Here is a 13,512-nt window from a genome sequence, read left to right as displayed (position 1 = left end):
TGATCTTATCCGCAACGCAACCATGTAAACTTAATGTATCGCACAGGTTCATCTGTGCGTTCAAGTAACCACAGATTTTGTCATTTCATAATGTATTTTTAATTAAATAACTAGATTATGTAGTTAATTTTTCTGTTTTTAATTTTTATTCGCCACGTCCGACTGCGTTACACTGTACGTCCATTGCATGCTGAGATGATATCTCAAGTCATAGTGAGTTTATTCACATAGTTGATTGTTTCCAGATAGACTGTCAGTGCATGATTTTACTGAAGAAAGGTTTGTTGTACTGTAAACTGTGTTTCTATGATCAACTCCCTGTTGTCTTCAGTATGAATTCATACTGAATACTGCTTTAAAGCAGTATATATGTATCCTTCTTTTTTTCTTAGGTAAGTTCAACTGGCCTATATTTCGTGTTTTGGGTTTATCGGCTTAATTATGTCCATTTAACTTCTTTGAGCAACATGTTTTTGCAAGTGAAACAATAACTATGACAATTGCTTAGTTTATTGTTCGTGGTTGTCGTATAATTCAGTTTAGTTGAAAGAATTATGATATACTTAAGTATAGTGACTGAAGCCTGTAACGAAACAGATCAGTTTAGTAAGTAGAGTTGCCTGTTTCTAATGTGTATACGGATTCAGATCAGTCTGATTAAAAATAGGAAAAAGCGTGCCTTTGATGCTGTTGCTGTCATACATTATAAGATAGCGATAAGTATGTTTGGTGTTTATTTCTAAACTGTACATCTATCACTGACCATATTTCATGATAACTGTCACTAAACAATTTCCCCAGCAATAACATCGGTAGCAAGATAGCTAAGTGTCTGAGCTTTTAGTTGCCCGCAAAACAGCAGTATACAGTCTTAGAACATGAGTATTCTGTGTCTCAATTAAATGCAGCTGGCTGTGGACAAATGTTAAGAATCTTTTTGACAACTGGGACTTTTAGTTTATCAGACACTTACTCTGCTTGTATGTTTTCCTGTTAAACTAGACACAGATGCATGGGAATACTTAAATGGGAGCAAAATAATAAAAACATTGCAATACGGTACTAAGCCCATGTTATGCTTTGCGCAAGTAATAGTAGCTGACCTTATCTAATATTCATAAACTCAAGGTAAATCACAACTGCATAAATTCTTTGCTAAAAAAACATGTAATTTGGTTATTTATCTATTCCACATTTCTGACTAAATTCATCACTATTTTTTTCATTTAGAATGCAACAGGAGTGCCTTCACAGACCCTAAAAACTGTTTCGCCCTTGGAACTATGGCCCTATGGAACTGATTACGGGAGACCCAACGAATAGCAGATTATAAAAAGGATGCTTGACTTCCATTTTAGTCTCACAACCACTTCAAGTATTTTTTGACTTTCACTCTTTCGTTTGGAAAAAAACAACAAAAACTGCAGCTTAACATTACCAATACAACTTTTAAACGAGAACTTGGTTTAAACCTTTGTTTGATATTCGATTCTTAATGAAAGTTCTTGAATAAATTTTTGAATCTAATGCTACTTTGTTTTATCTACTTAATCGTTGTAAGAAACTTGTGATAAGCGAGCCTCCCAGCATCTAGTTCATGTGTTCAAATGGTTGTGGACTTAATAGAAGCTTTCGCTTAACAGGCTTCCGTGTCTAGTAGCGGGGGGTCACCAAAACCTCCAGGCAGGAACCTAGGTATGTTGACAATAAAAGAGGAAAGAGAAATCGGTAAATCATAGTATGATACTATCCTTAAGAATAGATCCACTTGCCTCTTAAAGGACTCCTGGGAAGTCGCTTGGACTAGCTTGGCGAGCAGCGGATTCCAGCATTTGACAACTAAGGAGTAGAAGTTGCGTCTACGGTCCGTTCTGCTATGTTGTGTCGCTGGTTTCTGGGACTAAGTTTAAGTAGGTGTTTTAGGGGATGTCCAGAAGTGTTAAGGTTATTGTAAGCCATTAGGTCACCTCTAAGAGGTCTATACTCTAATGAGTAGAGGTTAAGTGATTGGAGGCGCTTTTCATAAGGTGATTTGGTGCATATCTTCGTCATTTTCTTGCAAGACTTACATACTCGAGTCCTCTCATAACTTATTCTAACCACCATGGGTTGTCACTTCAGCTGATGGATGGACACGCGTTACACATCCTAACCGTACCTGCGTCTTATCTTATAGCTTCTAATTCAAATGACAAGCAAGCAATGCCCCTACCCGCACTAATGGGACACTAGTAACTAAAATGCACCCCGTATGGTACCTTACACTGGTTTACGCACTCGCTTAGCTCTTTAGTGAGAATATTAATACGGTCCTGCTGAAAATCCCATGAACCCCTTTACCTTCATCAAAACAAATAAGTCTGTATTTGCTGCATATAGCAATTTTATTTTTCAGAAGTAAGATATAACAGTTAGAATTGGAGTAAAATGGCAGAATACAGCAGATGCACGTGGTACATGTCTTCATCGATTAACTGAAATAGAGAATACGGATATTAGCTTAAAAGGCTTATTTAGAAAGACTAGTGTCTGATTTGAACTTACTGCGTGAGAAAGTTATACTGGAACTACGAATAATATAGGAATCTAGTCTCCCAGGGCGTACGAAGCACTCAGACTGTAAGACAGTTGTCCAAAAATAATTCGAATATGAAGGTGAAAATTTGCAGGCACTTTTCACCGTAAGAGTGAACACATTAGGTGCCATTTGACATCATACCGTAAAAAACACAAATTTGCGAGTGGTGAAATATGATCTATAAAAAAGTGAGCTTAATAAACAGTTAATTACCTTCTTACTCCCTGATTATGACCTTTCAGCTTCCTTCTATGGCCAAAACAGCAAACATACACTACACACTGGTAGCAGATTTCCGGCTTATCAATGTTAAGCTTGCTTTAACATACTGCATAATGAGTACAACCCCTATATTACTGCTATATGGCATATTTTTCATAACAAACCCTCTGCAATAGATTGGTAGCATCTGTGACTTCATCTATAGTTGTCGGAAGTCTGGGTCCTTTCGAAATCAGTACCGATATACCCTACTCCTTGGCACTCTGTATTAGTTTGACTCGTTGGTGGGATAGTGTTGTCCATAATACTGAAGAGAATTTTGAAAAAAACGCATTGTTTCCTTCCGTTTTGCCGATAACATCATAAAGGACAGTTAGGAACGAACATGCGAACAGTTAGTCAAAGGCGGCAGCAACAATTATTATAGCTAAATGAAAACGAACTTCGGCTTTGGATATCTAGAAAACAAGGTAAAACATAACCGATTGTCGTTTAAAAACGTAAGGTCTTATGTTAGTACTAGCCAGCTTAGCTGAATAAATACAGTTACTTTAGTAGCAGCAGGTAAAACCCAGAAAACAAAGCGAAATCAGAAAAATTTTTGTTCCAACGTCTAGAGTATTACACTAACTTTTGGATTTTAGCACACTGAAACATTAAATTCTGTAGCTACACAAAAGAAATAGCGGAAAAAATACAGAACGAAGAAAGCCGGCCGACATTTTATAACACAAGACTAGCCAGATTGCCTGAAGAAATACATTGACTTGAGGAGAAGCAGCAAAAACCCAGAAAACATCGCTGATTCGAAATAAACTTCACACCAACATATAGGACATTACACTAACTGCGGCATTTTAGCACACTGAGACATTAAATTACACAGCTACACAAAAGAAATAGCTGGAAGAAGCACAGAACGAAGAAAGCCGGCCGCCATTGCTTACGAAGATGGCGGATGTAATAATTCCCGCCTCATTCTGATTGGTTGCTAAGCTGAAGGGCACATTTACGAAATTGAGTTGCGTTTAATTGTAGCCCTTTCGACAGTGTCTCACACAAAATTCTTCTTCTAAAACTCTCTTCATTTGGCATGCAGAATCCCATTTTATCCTGGCTCACATATTTCTTAGAATAACGTAGTCGAATTGTTCGCTTTGAATCTTGCTACCCTAAACCTGTGAATGTAACCAATGGGGTTATACAAGGAAGTGTGATTGGTCCATTACTCTCTCTCCTTTTTATCAATGACGTTTGTTTCCTCTTTCAATATGGTAAACCTTTCCTTTTTCCGATGGCCTAAAAGTAGTTTATTCATTCTATTCTCCCACCAAAGAAAGCTATATTTCGGCGGTAATCCAAGAAGAAATAAACAAGTTGTACGAATGGACTGTTTCGTGGAATTCGCCACTTAATGTTGGAAAAAGTTGATTTATTCCCATTGGCCGCTGCCTTAACCTAAATCTGGCTGTACACAAACATACACTAAAACCTCTCAACACTGTTCATGACTTGAGTTTAAGATATAACAACGGTTCGAAGCTTTCTAAGCACATTGTATCTCAAGTATCCAGAGCTAGAAAGCCCATCAGATTCATGATGATAAACTTCAATAATATAGAATCGAGATTATTAGTATACAGAAAATGCATCTTACTCATTCTTGAATATGGTATTTTAGTTTACAGTAATTGCAGGCATAATGATCTGATTAAGATTGGAGGTTGACCAAAGCTGTTTTGGGGTGATCTGACAACAAGGATTATCAACAAAGATGTCAACAACTTAAATTAGGATCTCTCTGGATCGGGCGTATCAAATTAAACCTTGTTTTTATCAACCGGCTTATAGACGGTATTCCCTACTTTTTGGCATCCACTCCTTCATACTCTATGATATCATCCCACAATCTACACAAAAAGGAGAATGTTCTAGCGATTGCAAGGACCTATACAAACTTACGCCAGAATTTTTTCGTTATTCGCTTATAGCGGTAAACAAATCCCCCCAAAAAATAACTCTGTAAGATTTCGACATTGGATGCTGACCAGATTAGTTTTAGTGGACTCATCTAGCTGAAGGCGCTCGATCGTGCATCCGCACCAGATCACGTGTGGAAACGCCGAGCTCAACTGCTACTGCAATCGCTAGCCAGATTAGATCAGATAATTCCGATATATTGGCAATCGTCAAATACAATTTCTGATCTCCTCGATTCTGTCTTTTGATTTCTCCTCGTGGGTACGAATTATATTAGAAGGTGTTACTGGTAAAAGCGTTGTCAAACACTGAATACCTGTGCCATCTTCATTGGTAAGCCCGACGTGATCTGGTACACCAAATCGTAAACTGTGAGTCTGTTCCATTTTGGGATTCTATATATTATTGCTTTACCTTAATTTTTATACATTGTGATATTTTTCCCCGCGTTTTTAGATATCTATATATTTTTCACCCGTGTATTCTTGTACTTAATTTTCCCCTATGACTGAACAGACCCACAAGGTATTTAAGATTAAGACTATGTCCCCACCCTCGTTCCAACTCATGCCCTTCTGGCCCGACAATATCAAAGCCTGGTTCTGCTACGCAGCAGCCGACTTCCACGAGCACGGCGTGAACGACACACGTGCACAATTCCTCGCAGTAGTCAAGTCACTATCGCGGGAATTCGACAGGTACGTAACACCTAGTATGTTTACTAGTGATGTTTCTGAAACTTACGTAACACTGAAACGTTCTATCCTTAAGCGAGGAGACCTAACCGATCGACAAAGGTTAGACCAACTCTTTAATAACATCGAACTGCAACACAGTTCTGCGACGGACATGTTGCAAAGGATGAGAGAGGTTATAAACCTAAGAACTTTCGACGAAGGCCTATTCAAACAACTTTTCTGGTCTAAACTTCCCCATCAGGTGCAAGCGGTTCTGGTCTCGTTTCAGAACAACGCCTAAAATGAACTGGCTGCATCTGCCGATCGTATCTTAGAAATTACGAAATCTCCTACTACCGAGGTTTTGTTCAGTCAAAGAAAAGCCTCAAACGTCTCAGAATGACATAACAGAGTTATGTCATACACTCACGCGTTATCTTAATCTTCGTAACGACCGTAAGCGATCACACATCCCACGTAGAAGCACTTCACGTAAGCGATCTGTCTCTAGACCACGAGAGACGGATAACCCCGGCTGGTGCTGGTATCATAACCAGTATAGAAAGTCTTCCAGAAACTGCAGAAAACCCTTCAATTTTCCCATCTCAAAACCGGCTGACTCGAAAAGCAACTCGGGAAACCCCCAAGCCGGCACGCGTTAACGCAACCGTAGCCGGCGAACATACCCGTCTGTTATACGTCACAGATGTGATAACGAGACTTCGCTACCTCGTCGAAACTGGCGCAGAAGTTAGCGTTTTCCCCGCGAATTCCAACGACCGGCTTCACGAATCGGCTTTAAATTTACAGGCGGCAAACGGAAAGCCTATCGCTATGGCAAAAGGTACGTTTACCTGAACGTGGGTTTGCGCAAACCCATTCACTGGATCTTCTTTGTTGCAGATGTTTCTATGCTAATCATTGGTATGGACCTTCTACAACACCATAATCTAATCATCGATACGCCCAAACGGAGGCTAGTAGACGGAAACACTAAATTATCCGTTTGCGTAACTTCTTTTCTGGTTGCGGATTATCCCCAGTCGCAATTAAGTACACGATAGACCGACTTTATCAACCACCACTCGACAAGTATCCTGGGATACAACAAACGCAATCGAAACTACCGTGTGTAACCAGCAACGTTACACATCACATCACGACTATAGGACCACCTGTATTCTCTAAAGCACGATGACTAGCCCCGAAAAGCTAAGGTTGGCGAAAAACGAGTTCGACCACATGATAGACTTAGGAATCATACAACCGTCAAATAGCCCATATGAATCTCCGTTGCACATGGTCCCTAAAAAGGATAGCAACGATTGGCGTCCAACTGGTGACTATCGGCGATTGAATGCAAAAACCATTCCCGATCGTTACCCGTTGCCTCACATTCACGATTTGACAGCTACCTTGAAAGGTACAACTGACTTTTCGAAAATCGACTTGGTTAAAGCGTATAACCAAATCCCTATGGCTACTGACGACATACCGAAAACAGCTATCATAACTCCCTTCGGACTCTATGAATTTTTGCGAATGCCTTTCGGTCTAAGAAACGCTGCTCAGACATTCCAAAGATTCATAGACGACGTTTCTCGAGGTCTCAACTTCGTACATGCGTATATTGACGACTTCCTAATCGCAAGTTCGGACAGAGAAACACATCTGAAGCATCTGGATCTTGTTTTCGATCGACTTCAAAGACATGGCATTACTGTGAACATTCAGAAATGCCAAATCGGAACCGACTCATTTAACTTTCTAGGACATACTATAGATGCTGAAGGAATCCCACCCTTTAGAGCCAAAGCGGTGGTCATTCTAGGTTACCCAGAACCGACCACGATCAAGCAGCTACGAACGTTTAACGGCCTTGTAAGTTTCTATAGACGATTCATACCGAAATGCGCGTTACTCATGAAACCTCTTACCGACCAACTTCGTGGAAATGCGAAATCCATTAATTTGGACGACACCGCACGAAAAGCATTCTCCACAATTGAGGAACTCATCGCTAAAGCAACAATGCTTGCACATCAGGACGCCCGAGCACCAATTAGTATTGCAGTAGACGCATCCGACTCAGCAATCGGAGGAGTCTAACAACAATGGGTTAACAACCCCTGGCAACCTTTGGCATTTTTCTCTAGACGGTTGCTAGACACCGAATCGAGGTACAGCACATTCGGTAGGGAACTCCTAGCTATGTATTGTGCTGTACGACATTTTCAAAACTACATTGAAGGCCGTGAATTCACCCTTTTCACTGACCATAGACCTCTTACTTTCTCGCTAAGCTCTTCAGACAGGTATTCACCTCGTGAGTCTCGACAACTGGACTACATTTCGCAGTTTACTTCAGATATTCAACACATTTCTGGAGCAAACAATGTAGTCGCAGACGCCTTATCCCGCATAACTTCCTTGAACAGTTTCCAAGGAATCGACCTTCTTAAACTCGCCCAGCTTCAAAAAGAAGACACTGATCTTCAGCACGTGTTATCGTCTACAACCCTCAAACTACGCATCAAACAGATGAGAACAGGTAGGGAAACCTTACTGTGTGACACATCTACAGGTAGGGATCGCCCAATCGTTAAATAGAGTATATACGAATGAGAAGGTCCCAACAGCAGGAGTTTCGCAAAAGTCATCTCCTGTTTTTAATCTTTGTTGATGACCTACTAGGTAAAATAAGCTCGGCGTCACTATTCTATAAAAACGATACAAGTTCTAGACGTCCATGAAAAGCGAAAAGCATTCGATTGAACTTCAGAAGGACGTTGCGATAATCGAGAGATGAACAGCAGACAATGGGTTAGAACGTAACCTGTAGAAATGTCATGTAAACAACTTGGCACAATCACACCAGAAATATTGTTGCCCCCTCTCTTCGGAAGCGATATAAATGTCCTGGACGAGGTACAGCAGCTGATGAGGCTATACAAGAAGTCTAAGACGGACAGACTCCTACACCTAGGATTATTCTCTTTAAGCCATAGGACAATAAGAGGTGATCTCGTAATAGCATTAAACGTATAGAAAAGACAAACCACTCTAGTGAGAGCTTATTACCATAACATCGTCAACATGCTACTCGAGGCGACCCTCGAAGGGTTAAATATAAAAAAGCGAACATCCAGATTCAGTTTCACGTTTTCTTACTATGAGTTGCTCCTAAAGATGGCACAGGTATTCAGCGTTTGACAACGCTTTTACCAGTAACACCTTCTAATATAATTCGTACCCACGAGGAGAAATCAAAAGACAGAATCGAGGAGATCAGAAATTGTATTTGACGATTGCCAATATATCGGAATTATCTGATCTAATCTGGCTAGCGATTGCAGTAGCAGTTGAGCTCGGCGTTTATTTATTTATTTACCGCTACAGATCACTCCCCCCTAGTTGGGTAGTGATGACCCTAAGACGTGGCCAGCCAGAAGTTTAAACCCAACGAGTTTGTTGTCGGGAAACACTCTTCTGATAGCTTGCTAGGTTTAGCAGCGTCTGGTCGTCTTTCCTTACTATATGAGACCGAGGTACAACATAGTAAAAAAAGAAAAAGTACAATGAAAATTTCGGCTCCTCGTAAACTGCATCGTTCTTTTCCAGCCGTCCTGGAAAAGAAAAAAAGAAAATGTAAGTGCATGTCGAAATACACTCGTATGTGCGTAAAAACACAATGTCGGCGAACAAAATGGAAAATAAACTCAAGCACACGTAATGGCGTTAAAAAAATTTTATGTTTTTTTGTTCGTTTTTTTAAATAAACATATAAATATATAAGCATTTAAAATTTTTTAAATATTATACATCGTAAAAAGAAAGATCGAGATAATATAAAATTTCGAGTAGTGCCTTACGTGCAGTAGTTGTTTAAATGTTCTGGAAATCTAACTCTTCTTCGAGAACGCGTCGTTTTAAGTTTATTTTCAGACACATTCGGAGTTTCATCGCTTGTGTTGGTTGTCGGTTGAGGAATTATGAGTGTAGGAGTGTAGGGTAGTGATGACCCTAAGACGTGGCCAGCCAGAAGTTTAAACCCAACGAGTTTGTCGTTGGTAAACACTCTTCTGACAGTTTGCTAGGTTTAGCAGCGTCTGGTTGTCTTTCCTTACTATGAGGTACCATGAAATACAATATAGTAAGAAAATAATGTACAATCAAAATTTTGGTTCCTCGTAAACATCGTCGTTCTTTTTATCGCCTTTTCCAGTCGTCCTGGAAAAGAAAAAAAGAACATGTAAGTTCATGCCAAAATAAACTCGTACGCGCTTTAAGACACAAAATGGGCGAAAAAGTATAACGTAAAAGCGAGTTTTACGAAATGTTTTTTGTTTTGTTTTTGTTTTTAAAAAAATTTTGGAATATACATATTAGCCAAACAATAATATATAAATATGAGCATATGAAAATTGATTTTTTTTTAAATATTAAATTAACTATGGAAAACCGAGATGAAACAAAATGTTAACTACTGTCTTACGTGCGTTAATTGATTAAATGTTCTGAAGATCTTACTATTCTTCGAGAACGCGTCGTTTTAAGTTTATTTTCAGACACATTCGGAGTGTCATCGCTAGTGTTGGTTGTCGGTTGAGGAATTATGAGTGTAGGAGTCGTGTCGTTCGATTGTACCGAAGGAAAATCGACATGAATAGGATTTCCTTCTAAATACGCTGCTTTTAAGCGATCGATGCTGATGCTATAGTTTGTTCTGTTCTTTTCGACTATATAGTACTTAGATTCACGTTGAGGAACTTTGAAAGGTCCTTCGTATGCTGATTCGAATGGTCGTCGATGCGAGTCTCGACGAACGAAAACGTGTGTACTATGTCGTAAGTCAGGTTGAACGAAAAAATCGGTTGATTGTGGTCGAGTGGAAGCAGGTTTAACTGAACGCATTGCGTTTGTAAGCCTGTTTGTGTAGGAAGTTACATTTATGCCCATTGAAGAGGATGCAGGATCCACGAATTCTCCTGGAAGTCGAAGTGTCGTTCCATAAACGAGTTGAGCAGCAGTATATTCAATGTTAGCTTTCACTGCATCGCGGATACCTAGTAAAACGAGTGGAAGAGCGTCGGTCCACTGTGAAACGTTTGCAGCTGATAGTGAAGCTTTTAGTTGTCGGTGAAAACGTTCTACCAACCCGTTTGCCTGTGGGTGGTAGGCGGTCGTTCGGAAGCGAGTGATTCCTAAAAGTGTGGTCAGATGACGGAAAAGTTCAGAGTCAAACTGACATCCGCGGTCTGTAGTGATGGTTGAAGGGCAGCCGAAGTTTGCTACCCATCGTTCGACGGTGTGGGCCACTGTTTCAGCAGTGATGTCCTTGATAGGTACTACTTCTGGCCATCAACTGAAATGGTCTACGCAGGTTAAGAGATAGGAGTATCCATTTGAATCTGGTAAGGGTCCTACCAAATCCAGGTGAACATGGTCGAAAAGAGCATCGGGAGTTTTAAACGAGCCTAAGGGACATTTATTGTGTCTGGTAACCTTAGATTTTTGGCAGCTTACACAGGAGCGTGCCCACTCCCTCACGTCTTTATTCATGCCAGGCCAGCAAAACCGTTCTGCTATAAGCTTGATGGTTGCACGAACGCCTGGATGAGAAAGTTTGTGCAACGTATTGAAGACGTTGCGTCGATAACGTTTCGGCACGATTGGGCGATCCCTACCTGTAGATGTGTCACACAGTAAGGTTTCCCTACCTGTTCTCATCTGTTTGATGCGTAGTTTGAGGGTTGTAGACGATAACACGTGCTGAAGATCAGTGTCTTCTTTTTGAAGCTGGGCGAGTTTAAGAAGGTCGATTCCTTGGAAACTGTTCAAGGAAGTTATGCGGGATAAGGCGTCTGCGACTACATTGTTTGCTCCAGAAATGTGTTGAATATCTGAAGTAAACTGCGAAATGTAGTCCAGTTGTCGAGACTCACGAGGTGAATACCTGTCTGAAGAGCTTAGCGAGAAAGTAAGAGGTCTATGGTCAGTGAAAAGGGTGAATTCACGGCCTTCAATGTAGTTTTGAAAATGTCGTACAGCACAATACATAGCTAGGAGTTCCCTACCGAATGTGCTGTACCTCGATTCGGTGTCTAGCAACCGTCTAGAGAAAAATGCCAAAGGTTGCCAGGGGTTGTTAACCCATTGTTGTTAGACTCCTCCGATTGCTGAGTCGGATGCGTCTACTGCAATACTAATTGGTGCTCGGGCGTCCTGATGTGCAAGCATTGTTGCTTTAGCGATGAGTTCCTCAATTGTGGAGAATGCTTTTCGTGCGGTGTCGTCCAAATTAATGGATTTCGCATTTCCACGAAGTTGGTCGGTAAGAGGTTTCATGAGTAACGCGCATTTCGGTATGAATCGTCTATAGAAACTTACAAGGCCGTTAAACGTTCGTAGCTGCTTGATCGTGGTCGGTTCTGGGTAACCTAGAATGACCACCGCTTTGGCTCTAAAGGGTGGGATTCCTTCAGCATCTATAGTATGTCCTAGAAAGTTAAATGAGTCGGTTCCGATTTGGCATTTCTGAATGTTCACAGTAATGCCATGTCTTTGAAGTCGATCGAAAACAAGATCCAGATGCTTCAGATGTGTTTCTCTGTCCGAACTTGCGATTAGGAAGTCGTCAATATACGCATGTACGAAGTTGAGACCTCGAGAAACGTCGTCTATGAATCTTTGGAATGTCTGAGCAGCGTTTCTTAGACCGAAAGGCATTCGCAAAAATTCATAGAGTCCGAAGGGAGTTATGATAGCTGTTTTCGGTATGTCGTCAGTAGCCATAGGGATTTGGTTATACGCTTTAACCAAGTCGATTTTCGAAAAGTCAGTTGTACCTTTCAAGGTAGCTGTCAAATCGTGAATGTGAGGCAACGGGTAACGATCGGGAATGGTTTTTGCATTCAATCGCCGATAGTCACCAGTTGGACGCCAATCGTTGCTATCCTTTTTAGGGACCATGTGCAACGGAGATTCATATGGGCTATTTGACGGTTGTATGATTCCTAAGTCTATCATGTGGTCGAACTCGTTTTTCGCCAACCTTAGCTTTTCGGGGCTAGTCATCGTGCTTTAGAGAATACAGGTGGTCCTATAGTCGTGATGTGATGTGTAACGTTGCTGGTTACACACGGTAGTTTCGATTGCGTTTGTTGTATCCCAGGATACTTGTCGAGTGGTGGTTGATAAAGTCGGTCTATCGTGTACTTAATTGCGACTGGGGATAATCCGCAACCAGAAAAAGAAGTTACGCAAACGGATAATTTAGTGTTTCCGTCTACTAGCCTCCGTTTGGGCGTATCGATGATTAGATTATGGTGTTGTAGAAGGTCCATACCAATGATTAGCATAGAAACATCTGCAACAAAGAAGATCCAGTGAATGGGTTTGCGCAAACCCACGTTCAGGTAAACGTACCTTTTGCCATAGCGATAGGCTTTCCGTTTGCCGCCTGTAAATTTAAAGCCGATTCGTGAAGCCGGTCGTTGGAATTCGCGGGGAAAACGCTAACTTCTGCGCCAGTTTCGACGAGGTAGCGAAGTCTCGTTATCACATCTGTGACGTATAACAGACGGGTATGTTCGCCGGCTACGGTTGCGTTAACGCGTGCCGGCTTGGGGTTTCCCGAGTTGCTTTTCGAGTCAGCCGGTTTTGAGATGGGAAAATTGAAGGGTTTTCTGCAGTTTCTGGAAGACTTTCTATACTGGTTATGATACCAGCACCAGCCGGGGTTATCCGTCTCTCGTGGTCTAGAGACAGATCGCTTACGTGAAGTGCTTCTACGTGGGATGTGTGATCGCTTACGGTCGTTACGAAGATTAAGATAACGCGTGAGTGTATGACATAACTCTGTTATGTCATTCTGAGACGTTTGAGGCTTTTCTTTGACTGAACAAAACCTCGGTAGTAGGAGATTTCGTAATTTCTAAGATACGATCGGCAGATGCAGCCAGTTCATTTTAGGCGTTGTTCTGAAACGAGACCAGAACCGCTTGCACCTGATGGGGAAGTTTAGACCAGAAAAGTTGTTTGAATAGGCCTTCG

Source organism: Schistosoma haematobium, chromosome 3, assembly GCF_000699445.3.
Source record: "Schistosoma haematobium chromosome 3, whole genome shotgun sequence".
Taxonomy (NCBI): domain Eukaryota; kingdom Metazoa; phylum Platyhelminthes; class Trematoda; order Strigeidida; family Schistosomatidae; genus Schistosoma; species Schistosoma haematobium.
The sequence above is the reverse complement of the archived record's forward strand: the minus strand, read 5'-3'. Positions refer to the sequence as shown.